The following is a 13,568-nucleotide window of genomic DNA, read 5'->3' on the forward strand; positions in this document are numbered from 1 at the left end:
CACACACACACACACAGAGAGAGAGAGAGAGAGAGAGAGAGAGAGAGAGAGAGAGAGAGAGAGAGAGAGAGAATGCTGGGAAGGGGAGCTCTTCTTTTTTCCCATTAAACCATTAAGTGCATATATTTGTTGCATATGGCCCATTAGATATTTTACATAAATAAGCACAATTCCCTTTCTAGGAAACACCAGAATTTTCCTTTCAGTCTCATTATGTTCACTCTGACTAATGAGAATTTAACAGCACAGCCTCGTGGCGCCTGAAGAAGGCAGCTGATGAACCAGCCACCTCCTCCAGCTCCGGCTTCTACCTCTTAGAGTTACTTTCCTGTTTGAACTGTATGGCAATTACCCATGGTCTGTCTGCCCTTTGGTCCAGGCACCTCCCATATGGCTTTGATTTGGAGGCACTCAATTTATCAAAATAGTTTGTTATGTTAAAAAACTATTTGATGTCAAAGAAGCCATATGTCCCTTTTTATGTGTGTGCTGTTCCTGGCCTAAGAAATCAATTTGTCCATTTTAAACAAGTCTGAGTCCCACAGAGACCTGAGTCAGCACTGTATTAACCAAGAAAACTTCATTGGAAATGCATATGCTCTACTTGGTAGTCTCAGAGGTGTGGGAAACAGAGGGACCCCGTATTCCTGGGCTCTTCTATATCACCATGAGCCTCTGGTTCTTTAAGGTCTTGGTCTAATGGTCAATGAACAGGTTGAGTTCCGTTTTCTTGTTGCGACTCAGCAGGGATCTGAATTTGTGTAAGTACCTACGTCTATTCTTCAAGTCTTTAAACCATGCCTCGAGAACTTAGTTTCTCTAAGTATATGGTTCCTTCAAGGTCCTAACCTCTCTACTTATGAAATATAATGGTGGTGAGGAGATACCTGGTGGACCCATGCCAGGGTGTTCCCTGAGAAATCAAGCCACATAACAAATGTAGTATAAGGGTAATTTATTAGGGGGAAGGGAGGGGAATGAGGGCCTGAAGAAGAGGTTGAAACACACAGGAGCAGAGCTGTGAGGACAGAGAATGGGGGACAAAGAAGTAAAGAAAGAAGGGCAGAAAGGGGTGGAGGGAGAGAAAGAAGAATGGCGGGGAACATGTCGGAATATGAGTGAGAGGGGGGGAAAAGGAAGATCTGGGCTGTCTTTTACTAATAGGCTACACCTGGTGACAGCAGGTCATCACTGTAGGTGAAGATATAAGCGAGGTCCCTGGGAGGAGCATCGTGAGATCACCTCCAAACTAACACTACTCTTCAACTCCCTCCATCCAAAGGTTACCTTGTGCTGTCTTCTGTGCTGTGAGGCTTCTTCCGAACCTTAAGCTAAGTATATCAGAATGACTTCCTAGCTCAGAGGTCCTGTTGGGTGGCATTTTGTCCAAACTTTAGTGTGGGTTTCTCCTCCCCCAGAGTGCTGCTGCAGTCTTGAGCTGGAGGGATCAACTCAAAGGCAAGTGATGGACCTCTCTGCATTCTGGTGGGCATCTTGAAACCATCTGAATAGACTTTGATTCGCTGTAGTTGATCCAAGCAGTCAGCACCTACTGGAAGTCATATTCCCAAATGGATCTACTGTGGGCAGCCTGGAAGCCCAAACAGCTGCTACACCCAGCAAGAAAGGAACCCACGCATATGGAAGGGAGAACAAGAGGAAGAAAGGATGGAGAGAACCTGAGGAATCACTAGGCTAAGTCGCTCCCCACTGTTTCCAGTTCCTTGCTCACTATTTCAGCATTGCATCTGGATTTCCTAATAGACTAAGTTTCTGCTCTTGTGGAGTGGGACATGAGATGGAAACAGTAGATCCTCAAACAAAACCTAACCCTGCTGCTTTCCCCGGAGCTTCATTCACCCGTCTAGACCAGAGAATAACTGAAAACACCGAGAAGCTCCTACTGTGTGCAGGGCTTTGTGGTTAGTACACCATTTGCTTTACAAAAATCACCCTTTCAGAATGTGCTTTTGATTGTTCCTTTTAAATGTTCTGCACCTGCTGTCGATACTTGTGCGTATGTGTGTGTGTGTGTGTGGGGCATCAAATTCATTTTAATATATCAAGGCCACCAGGTGTGTTCAGCCTGTAAATTGTGGATCCTACACACAGCCTCCCAAAACTGAGACAATAGAAATTAATCATAGCTCATTTCAAAATCACAAATCCAAAATAGTTCTCTCTCTCTTTCTCTCTCTCTCTCCTCCCCCTCCCCCCTCCCCCCTCCCGTCCCCCTCCCTCCCCCTCTCCCTCTCTCTCCCTTTCTCTCTCTCCCCCGTGTGTGTGTGTGTGTGTGTGTGTGTGTGTGTGTGTGTGTGTGTATGCATGGTTCCTAAACATAAATTTTGGTACAGGCCTTAACTGTTTTGCAGTATCAAAATGTTGGTACAAAGTCCTAGGCTAGACCAGGAGGAGGCTCATAAAATCTCACCTCTAGCTGAAAAGCCATTAACAAGATGGCAGCTAGGAGAGGAAAAGTTGGTTTTCTTCAAGGATGTGGACAAGGAAGGTTTCCCATGCTCCAGTAGATGCACACTCAGGCAACACTAAGTGGACTCAGTGGGAGGGGGAATAGGAGGAGAGAGATCACATGAAGTAGGGAGAGGAATGTGAATAAAGGAGGAAATGGAAGAGAAATAACAAGGTTTGGATTTGCTGGAAACACATTATATGCATTATGAAATGCTGAGGAAAACAAAGATTGACCACACCTAAGCCCTTATGTGACAGTATTAAAGGTAAGGTGTTCCTGGGGCAATTAGTTCACAAGGGTAGATTCCCAGGGTGGGGTTAGTGACTTTAAGACCAGCACTAACTTGACTTCTTTTTCTGTTTTTGGACAGATGAGAACCCAAGATTATGAGCTACAAATTGAGAAGGGAGCCTTTGACAAGAACTTGGTATCCATCCTGACACTCTGACTTTGAATTCCCAGCATGCAGACCATGGGACATACAATGTTGGTAATTAAACCACATCGTTTATAGGACTTTGTGTTAGCAAGAAGAAGGAGTTGAGCTGACTCTCTTAAGGCTGGAAACATACATTTAAATTATGGCTGACCTTTGTAATCACTGGAAAGTAGCATTAAGCTTAAGAGAATATTTTCCTTTTTTACTATGATTGTAACATTTTCGTTCCTACACCACTTAGAGCTAAAATAAATTCTCTGTTTTGAGATCAACACACCTGCAACCTACACTGTCACTGTTCCAGCTGAAGGGACCTTTATTCTCCATATCCACTGGCAAAAGACTAGCTAGCTGGCTTTTACAACTTACCAGGACTAGAAATATCACTCTCACATGTATATGTGTAGACCCTTGTGGCCTTAGGCACACAGTGACAAACTTCAACGTTCTCTTCTCTTTTTCTGTGCAGTGCATGTGTAGAGGGGTTGTATGTTTAGTGTGTGGGCATATAAACATATTTGCATGCATGTGTGTGTGTGCGTTTGTGCATGTGTATGCATGTCTGTGAACTTGTGGAGCTGTGGAAGACAAAACCAGTGTTAGATCAATCATTCTCCTTGCACATTTAGTTGATTTATTGATTTATTCTTTTATTGACTTATTCATTTGAGTAGCATGGCTGGCCAATGAGTTTCAGGGATATGTCTTTCTGCATACTCCCAATGTTAGGTTTACAAGAACATACCACTGCCCTGCAATTCTTTGTAGCTTCTGAGGGCCCATGCTTAGGTCCTCATGCTTCCATAGCAAGAATTCTGCTGGCTGGGCCCTCTTGCCAGTCCTCTGAGCACTTTTATTCTCCAGTGCATATTCCCATGGGAGAGTTTGAAGAAATCCCCTTTGCAACTCTGTTCCTTTGTTGACTTCCAGTCATATATATATATATATATATATATATATATATATATATATATACTCTCTAACCCAATAATCTTAGCCACAAATTCTCCTCAAAGATTATATTGAATTTTATTTCAACCCTAACATTGCAAAAATAATCTGCTAAATGCTTTCACTCATTTTATGATTTGTCCCTCAATGTATGCATTTAATTTACTTGGGGTTTGCTTTAATTAAAAAACATGAAGATGGGATCCAACTTTCCCCCCATATAGTGTGACAATTTTTTCACTATCAGTTTACAGATAATGGATGGAGTAACATAAACATGTTCTGTCAATCACAGCAGCTTCTAATTTGGGAGAGCTCCTGGGTATCTCTGCTTGGACTGTGACTGGATGGCCACTCTTCCTTTAAGGCTTACTTGGTTTTTAATTATGAATATATGTTTGTGTCTCCGTCAGTATGTACGCCACATGTCCAGGTGTGGATGAAGTCCAAGAAGGATGTCAGGTCTCCTGGAACTGGAGTTGCAGGTTGTTGTGTTCGCACTGTGGGTGCTGGGACTAGAACCCAGGTCCTCTAAAAAACTAGCAAGTGTGCTTAACCATGAAGGAACCTCTTAGTCCCATGTATTTTCTTATTTAGTATGATGATTTCTACAGCTCATTTTTAGACTGCTTGATCTCTATCCTATAACTAGAACCCACTTATTAAAAATTTTACATACCAATGTGATTTTGAAAATATCTGCACTGACTTTAGACATTAATTTGCAAAAGACTTATCTTTTATGCCATATAAATTTACAGTTAAGAAGCAGACTCTCTATGGTCTGTTCTATCTTTTGATGTATATTTCCTGCTAAGTTCCTGTGATTTGTCAATACTTTGATACTTCTGGGTATTTTTGTCTTTCTGGTTACACAAAGGTTGGTAGAAATTAAACTTAATATTATGCTGCTGAATAGTGAATTTTCTAGTTAATTGTTAGGAGAAAAGGAACTAATTCATTTTGCATGTTTCTAGAAAGATCTCTATTGTCATTCATGTTTTATTCCTGTTGTATGATAATTTTATGGTCTTATGATAAAACGTGACAATGACCAAGGCAGCTTATAAAAGAAATAATCTATATTGACTTGTGAAGTGGAAACTTTACGGGTTCTTTGGAAAGTTGTGCTTTCTGATGTTTTGCTGGGGCACACACATGAAGGTGTGTTGTCCTGAAGTGGACACAGGTAAAAGGCTAAAGCAGACTCATAAAGGTATGTTTGGCTAAAGCAGAAACAGGAGAAAGGATGTTCTAATAATCAAGCATGTGAAAGGACACATGATGGATTCCTTGCTAACAACACACACGTATTGTCAGCCTTACCTTGTGTAGTTGAACTCTGTTGGGATTCCATAGAGAGAAAGGCACTAAAAACCTTCTGGTGGTGTGCTGCAGTTTCTTGCCTCTTCCACCAACTCAGGTTGATTGGCAGAGTGATGTCTGCTGAGACAGACACATGTGTTGAGGCAAGACCCATGGAGGAAACGTGAAGTTTAGAGGGTATAAATAGGACTTGAGGGACAATGATAGAGGCTGAGCTGGGCTTGCTTATTGAGCTAGCTGTATGACGCTTGTTGTTCTTGTATCCTTACCTTTACTTCTCTAAGAGAGGCACAGACAAGAAGTTAAGTATTGTTTTGTCAGGCAGATGATTCTGAGAGCCACAAAGAAGTATAACGTAATCTCAATGTTGAACTATAACTGCACAAACAGTGAGATCCCACATAACCTGAAGAGATGTGGGAAGTGCAAGAGTTTGGGCTAGAGTGTAGAGAGACTGAAGAACATTGATGAACTTGAAGGGAAAAGGAGGACCAATATCTGGGGGAGATGTAGGGGGGGCTGAGAGGGAAGGAAGGAGGGGAGGTTGGCTTTTAAGAAGCCTGTGGATCCTTGACTTTGCTCCCACCAAAAGGGGCCTGACTCTTCCAGTTTACTCTAACACTGATGTAAACATAGATAACAACCAAGTCAAGTACTTATTCAAATTGAAGAAAGCTTCGTTTCTTAGATCTCACACTGGAGCATTTAAAATGATTTCGGCTCAGCTCTTTGTGCCACATCAAGGTGCTACCATGAATTTCCATTGGTGCTTCATCCTGGAGACCAAGCCCTTTACACATGGGCCTTCATGGACTTTTCAGACTCACCTACAGCTAGTAATTTCTAGCTATGGATCTAAAGTGCTGAGAAGAATCCCATGTCAATATACTAGAAACTATTTTTGTCTTTATAAATGTTTTACCAATTGCAGACATATCCATCCCACAACTGGACTCTCACCCTGGAAGAAAGAATGGTAGTGATGTCTACCCTGAGAATTACTCATTCAGAGAAGATATTAGGAAACAAAGCATCCCTGTCTGGCTCTTTGCCTGGTCATATAGATTTATAGATTTCACTAATATCCGTTATTCTCTCCCTCTCTCCCTCTCTCTCCCTTCCTCCCTCCCTCCCTTCCCCTCCCTCTCCCCTCTCTTTCCACATGTATTAGAAATAGTAAGCAAGGAGGTATTCTGTTCTGTAGCTATCACTGCTGAGTTGAAATATATTCATTCCTAAGGGAATAGGGAGGCTATAGTAACTCTGAGGAAACAAACGTAACCGATAACTTCTGAAAGTTTAGTAATCACAAGGTTCTTCCCCCAAGTTGTTACTGGGGTGGGAGGAGGTAACTACCTGGTGGATCTGCCTGCAAGTTGAGCAGGGAGCAGCAATTGTGCAGCTTTTATGAGTCTGTGTGGATGCTGCTATCAGCTTTCATGGGATGCTTTGCCTTTGAGTCACCCATGAGCCTGTGAATGAGCCCTGTAGACCTACAGGTTGACCAACCTAGATGGGAGAACTCATTTATTCACTCAGGTATAGGTGCCCTACCCTGAATGAATACACCGTTGTCCACAGAAAAAGTCATGCAACAGAAGGTTTTTTATTTATTAGTTCACTTGTCTGAACTGTGAGTTAAACATTGATTTTTTTTAAGTAATTTTGTCAAAGGCAGGTAGGGGAAGTCACAAATCCACAGACCACTCAGCCTTCAAGACAGTTTATTTCAAACCTGTTAAGGAGGGGGTAATTCTGCCTATAGCATGAGGTAAGATGATATCATAAAGGAGGCACTCACTTGAATAGGAAGCTAGTCTGTGTCAGTCTTTGAAATAATTTGAAAATAAACATTCCTCTCTGAGAGCAGATGGTGGTCAATTTTCTGATGCTTTTTTTTTCTGAAATAGGAAACCACACTCCCTGACCACATTTAGTTAATCTGTATATGTTTTCAACATGCTGTGCTGTGCATGAGGAAGCAGACTCCTCCCACTATATTCATGCCCCAGCATAGGAAGAACAAAGAGCTTCCTTTCAACCACAAAGCCAGTGTAGCATACCTTCCCATATGCAGTAGAAGTGAACTTAGTTATTTGGCCAAGGAGCCTGGGATGATGTCTGTCCCTGGATAATGAGCTGTCTTGGCAAAGTGGACAGGGTCATATAGTTAAAAGGACCAAGGGAAGACAGAATTCACAGCAACTATTATAAACTCCTGCTCTAGCCAGGAAGAATGGGTCAGCCTTGTGGAAATAAAGAGTTACAAGAGTAAGCAGCTATTAGTTCCTAGTCTTCAGGAAAGCAGAATCACCTTTGGGTTTCACAGTGTCTTCTCATCTGTCTATAACAATGTCCATAGAACTGTATCTTTTCAGCCAGGTGTGGTGGCGCACGCCTTTAATCCCAGCACTCGGGAGACAGAGGCAGGTGGATTTCTGAATTCGAGACCAGCCTGGTCTACAAACTGAGTTCCAGGACAGCCAGGGATATACAGAGAAACCCTGTATAGAAAAAAATAAACAAACAAAAAACAAAAAACAACAACAACAACAAAAACCTGCATCTTTTCACAGTTTTGGGGGTGGGAGTGAGATGGAAGCCTGGTAAGAATTGTGCCAACTTGCTAGTTGTAGATTTCTCCCTATACCTTCCAGCAGTAAACGGAGAGTTCTGACTTTTTCCTCTAAGCCCCAGGAGGCCCTACCCAAGAACCCCACCTAGAACTCCCCATCTCTACAAGTTCACACTCCAAATTCCACCACATATAATTCTTTCCTATAGAACTGCAATCAGAGTTTTGTCAAGTATTTTAAGTATGTACAGATATTCCACCCACTCTGACCTATTACTAGAGCACTCAGTGTGTTTGAGATCACAAATGTTTGTGTGCCCTTTTTTTTTTTAACAATAGCTTCTCCTATTTCTCCATGCAGTACTTCTGCATAGTGACCATGTTACATCTGACAAGACTTATTCATTGTACTCCTAAGTGGGGAGTTCTATAATGTTCTGTGCTATTTCAGAAAGGTTAATATCACACTACTTTTGTGGAAATAACTGTACCGTTGATTGTCTCTAAGCTTGTTGTCCACTTAAATCAGTATCTATTCATCAAAACTTAATTATTGTTCTTTAGTATAGAATTTTAATGTTGGATTTTTTTTTTTTTTGGCCCACTAGAAGTTGGCAGCTGATAATTCTTACCATCATCCTATCTAGGATGTTTATCTGGAAGGGATTAACTTTTTGTTTTCTTGCTTTGAGAAGAACTAGGAAAAAATGTAATCATTCCATGGTTTATGATAAGGAAATTAGCATTCATGTGGTCCTACTCTGATGGGAGGGAGAGAGAGAGAGAGAGAGAGAGAGAGAGAGAGAGAGAGAGAGAGAGAGAGAGAAATAGAGAGAAATAGAGAGAAATAGAGAGAAATAAAGAGAAATAGAGAGAGAAATAGACACAGAGAGAGAATAAGGGAAGGAAACTCCTTCCTAACTCACTTGGTCCAAACTATACTCTCCAAAAGATATTTCCAAATTTTGTACTTGTGGACATTACCATACCTGCAACAAATCCTTTAGAAATGTAAATGAAGTCAATCATGCTAAACCACAATGATATTTGATTAGGGTGATGTGACACTAATCCAAAGACTGGAGCCCCTTTGAGAAGAGAGACCATAGACACATAGACAGACTTCTCTGCCTGCCAAGATCAACAGAGGTAGAGACTGGAGCACTGTGTTTGTGCTGTAGGGAGCACCAATGACTTCCAGCAACACGAGAAGGTGAAAGAGACCAAGAAGGATCTGTCTTTATAGGACTCAAAGAGACTGTGATAAAGTTGGTGTCTTGACCTCAGACTTATGGACTCCAGTGTGACAGGGTAAGGCAGTACAGTTTTTCCATCTTGTATTCTTGCTGAATCCATTTCAGGTTTAACTAGGATTTGATCTCCTTGATGGATAATTTTATGTAAAATTATCTAACCCTCCTTTAGGAACCCATGATCAAGATACCCCAGATTATTTATTGAAGCTTCTGTGCAGAGTGGTGGTTGGTATGTAGTTTGTGTCTTTAAAAACCTTTCTCTAATCTATTGGTTCTCAACTTTCCTGAAGCCGCAACCCTCTAATATAGTTCCTCATGTTGTGGGGACCCCAGCAATAAAATTAGTTTTGTTTCCACTTTATAGCTCTAATTTTGCTGCTTCTATTAATTGTAAGGTGAATATCTGTGTTTTCTAATGGTCTTAGGTAATGGTTGGGTCATTTGACACCCCACCCCAAGAAGTTATGACCCACTTGTCAAGAACTACTGCTCTCAATACTGCGGACTATAATTAGGTCCCAATCATTTGAGTGTAATCCCAGCTAGCTAGAATAAAGACTTTCAATTGCCAATGAATTGTATGAGAGGTCATCTCTTTTGGGCTCACCATAATATTAGAACCATGGGAAAACAAGTTTCTGTTATTATGTGCCATTGAGTTGGGGCAGTTTGCTACAATGGACCTGGGTGATCAATGACCTAAAGACAAGAGGCGTTTGATGAAATCACCTCCCTAATCCTACTTCATACCACCTATGAAATATATATCAAGCAGAATCGCATATAAAAAACCACCTCCTTTCCTCACACAGCGAGTCTGACACAAGCAGTACTCTCTCTTCTCTGAAGCCAACAACTGTGGGTATGGGGACCCTGGGTGAGAACCACAATATTCCCACTTATGGGAGAACTTCCTTTCATGGGTTTGCAACAGCCCACTCACCATCTGTGTAGATAATGGGAATAACAACAAGCGCCTCTATTTTTATAAACAGGAACTTGGTAGTAAATATTCTCTACACTCTTGAATTTGTATGCTGTGTATTTGAATTGCTGGATATTTGAATTTGCATGTATTGTGCATTTGAATTGCAGTGTATTGGAATTCAAGGATGTTCTGAATTTGAATTGTTGTAGATGTGAATTTGCATGTATTGTGCATTCCCGATGGTGCTCTGTAACTAGAAGATAGGGCTCTGGTTTAATTTTTTTCCCATCCTAGTTTGAGCTGAAATCATTTTGCTTTTCTGCAAATTTCATCAAGCAATTGTAAAGACACCAAGTCTTCAAAGTAATACATCTATAAGTATTTTATTAACCGCGGAAGCATTCGATCAACTCCACACTTGTTGTAAAAATACTTAAATAAAAGCATTATGAAGAGCTAAGTAGGAAAAGGCTCCAAGAAAACACTGTAAGCAATTACGTAAAAGAGTCACTCCATGAGGGCTAGGGAGATACTCTCTCTGTAAAGTGCCTTTTACAAGAGCATGCGAGCCTCTGTTAGGATCTCTAGCAACAACCCTATTACACTCATGGCAGTGGCATAAGTCTGTACTGTCAGTGGGGGGCTGGGAGGAGGTGTGGGGAGCAGAGACAAGACAATGCCAACCTAGCTGAATCAATAATCTCCATGTTTCGGAAGAAAACTTGTCTCAAAGGCAATGTGGAGAGCAGCTAAGGAGGACATCTAGTGTCAACCTTTGGAGTCCACAGGCATGTACAGACATGAAAGTGCGTGCATATTCATATATGACTACATACATAAACACATATGACACAATACATACACACACATTCTCAGAAAGACCTAGGTTATTCCATGAAAGTGCTGATGGAATTTTATGTGTACATGTTTCCTTGCATGGTGACATAATGATGCATAAGTCTTTGTCTGCTTGTTTTGTTTTGAGTCCTGAGGGTCTAGCCAAAGGCCTCCTACCCTACCAGGCATGTACTCTACCTCTGAACTTCCCTTCCACTATGCTTGTTTGTCTCTATGGGCAGAACAAAAGATTGAATAAAAACAAACAAACAAACATCAACAAAGGGAGCCACAAGCCCAGGCATTCCATAGACTCTCCTCCAGGTTTGGCCTTTTCATTCCCATCAGTTGGAGAAAAATTCCTTATCTCACAAAGGAACTACCAGCATTCAAACACTTGTTTCAACTTCCCAACTATTGATTGGAATGGCCAGAATGCTGCCCTGGCACTTTCTGGCTTTTAGAACCTTCTCACCACCGTCTGCTATCTTTCCATCATTTACCCTGATGCTGTGGGTTTTCCTAAAAACAAAAGCCAGTGGCAAAACAAAACAAAATCCAAAGTCAAATCAAAACAAAATGCCAGTGCCACTCTTCTTCAATTTCTAAGTATTGAGATTTATTACAAAGCCATATTGTTTCACTAATTGGTAACAAACAGTATAAATGGTCTCTGAAAGTGTGGTCTTTGTTTTATTTCTTTAGAGTAAAATTTGTTCTGGATTGCTTTTTATTTCTGTGATAAACAGCATGACCAAAAGTAACTGGAAGAGGAAAGAAATTATTTGGTTTATATGTCTTGTTCACAGTTCACCTTTGACGCAACTTAGGGCAGGAACTTCAGACAGGAACTAGAGGTAAGAACTGAAGCAGAGACCATGGGAGGGAGACTGTTGGTTGACTGGCTTCTTTTTCATGACTTGTTCAGACTGCTTTCTTTTATACCCAGGACCTCCTGCTCGGTTGCCACAGTGAGCTGGGCCTTCTTACATCAATCACCAATCAATAAAAATGTCCTATAGAGTTGCCATGGGCCAATTTTATGGAGGTTTCTCTTTCTCTTTTGAGGATTCCCACTTGGAAATCGCTCTACCATGTGTCAAGTTGACACAAAATTAAACCGCACAAACAGAGACACATTAATGGATTAAACCATGTGTAGAAAAACTCTCTCCAGTCATTCCCATACAGAAAATATTATTCTTCTGAGTGAATGAAGAATCAGAGAAAGAGAAAATGGACAGAAGTGCTATGGAGATAGAAGGTGGTTCATGTGAAATGTCAGCACAAGTATGCAGGATCCTTACCACAAACCATTTGCAAACAGAAGATGTTGGGAACAAGTGAAAGAAACTTATGCTAAGTGCTACCATTTGTTTTCAGACTCTATTTAATCATGGGATGAAACTGAATTCAAGGTCTCACATAGAGACTCTAGGGGAGTTGGGACTTCCCAATAGCTGAATAGCTTCTGATGTAGGGAAACAGTTGTCTGAGTCCAGTCATCTCAGGGACATCTTGTAAGGACACAGCTGTCTGAGTTCAGACATCTCAAGGACAATTTCTCCATCTCATTGGCAGGGTCAAATAAGTTCATGTTCCCAGCCTCAGAGGCAACTCCCATAATGGATACTTTCTTGCTCAACCGCTTTATACCAAAATATGATTGGACAATACTAAAGCCCATCCTGTTCTCCATTGCTTTATGGTTTTATCCTTTAAATATGGTGTACAACATTCCTTTGGGGTCATAGTTCAGCTCCTGGGTCTGTTCTGCATCCATGATATATTAGTAGCGGCTTGTTAAAAATAAATTTTTGTCAACTTCATTGAGTTATGTCATCTGGCATCTGAGTTATGTTGGATGTATATTGGATTAAGGTGAACGCCACAACAGAAGCCTGAATGTGAAAGGATACTAAAGAGCTTAGAATCTTTTTATGATGTTAGAGTCATAAGAAGACAAATATGTTTCACAGGCTTACAGAAATGGGTCATTGGTTAAGAACAATTTATGCTTTTTCAGAGAATGCATGTTCAGTTCCCAACACTTACATGGTGGCTTACAGCTAGCTAGAACTCCAGTTTCTAGTGATCCAGTGCCCTCTTCTGGTCTCTTCGGGTATCACAAACATAGGTGGTGCACATACATACATGCAAGCAAACACACACCCAAAATACCAATACAAATAAAACTGTATTTAACTATATGAAAACTATTTTTGTTGATCAAACCTTAGGATAGAGTGAAAGGACAAGCTATAACTTGAGAATGACCAGTTGTAATACACACAGACATGAAAGGTTATTACCAAGTTATACTTTAAAAGGCAGTGGGGGGTTGGGGCGGGGGAAACACACAGTCTTTTAAACACATGACACATTGATCAAACTCTTCCACTCAGGGCTCAGGGAGCTATTCAGAAGTGGAAGTAGAAAAATTGTAAGAGCTGAAGAGGATGAATGGTACTAAGGAAACAGTATCTTTCCAACACTCCAGAGCTGATACACATATGAACTCAAAGAGACTGTGGCAGCATATACAGGGTCTGAACAGGTCAAAGCCAGATGGGGTCCAAGCACTAAGAAGGAGAATTGGACAAAAGTTTATCCCTAGCCAAGAAGATATCTCTAATTGACAGTCACTCTCTCTCTGTCTCTCTGTCTATCTCATCTGTCTCTCTCTCTGTCTCTCTCTGTCTCTCTCTCTCTCTCTCTCTCTCTCTGTCTATCTCATCTGTCTCTCTCTGTCTCTCTATCTCATCTGTCTCTCTCTGTCTCTC

Source organism: Mus caroli, chromosome 12 (genome assembly GCF_900094665.2).
Source record: "Mus caroli chromosome 12, CAROLI_EIJ_v1.1, whole genome shotgun sequence".
NCBI classification, from domain to species: domain Eukaryota; kingdom Metazoa; phylum Chordata; class Mammalia; order Rodentia; family Muridae; genus Mus; species Mus caroli.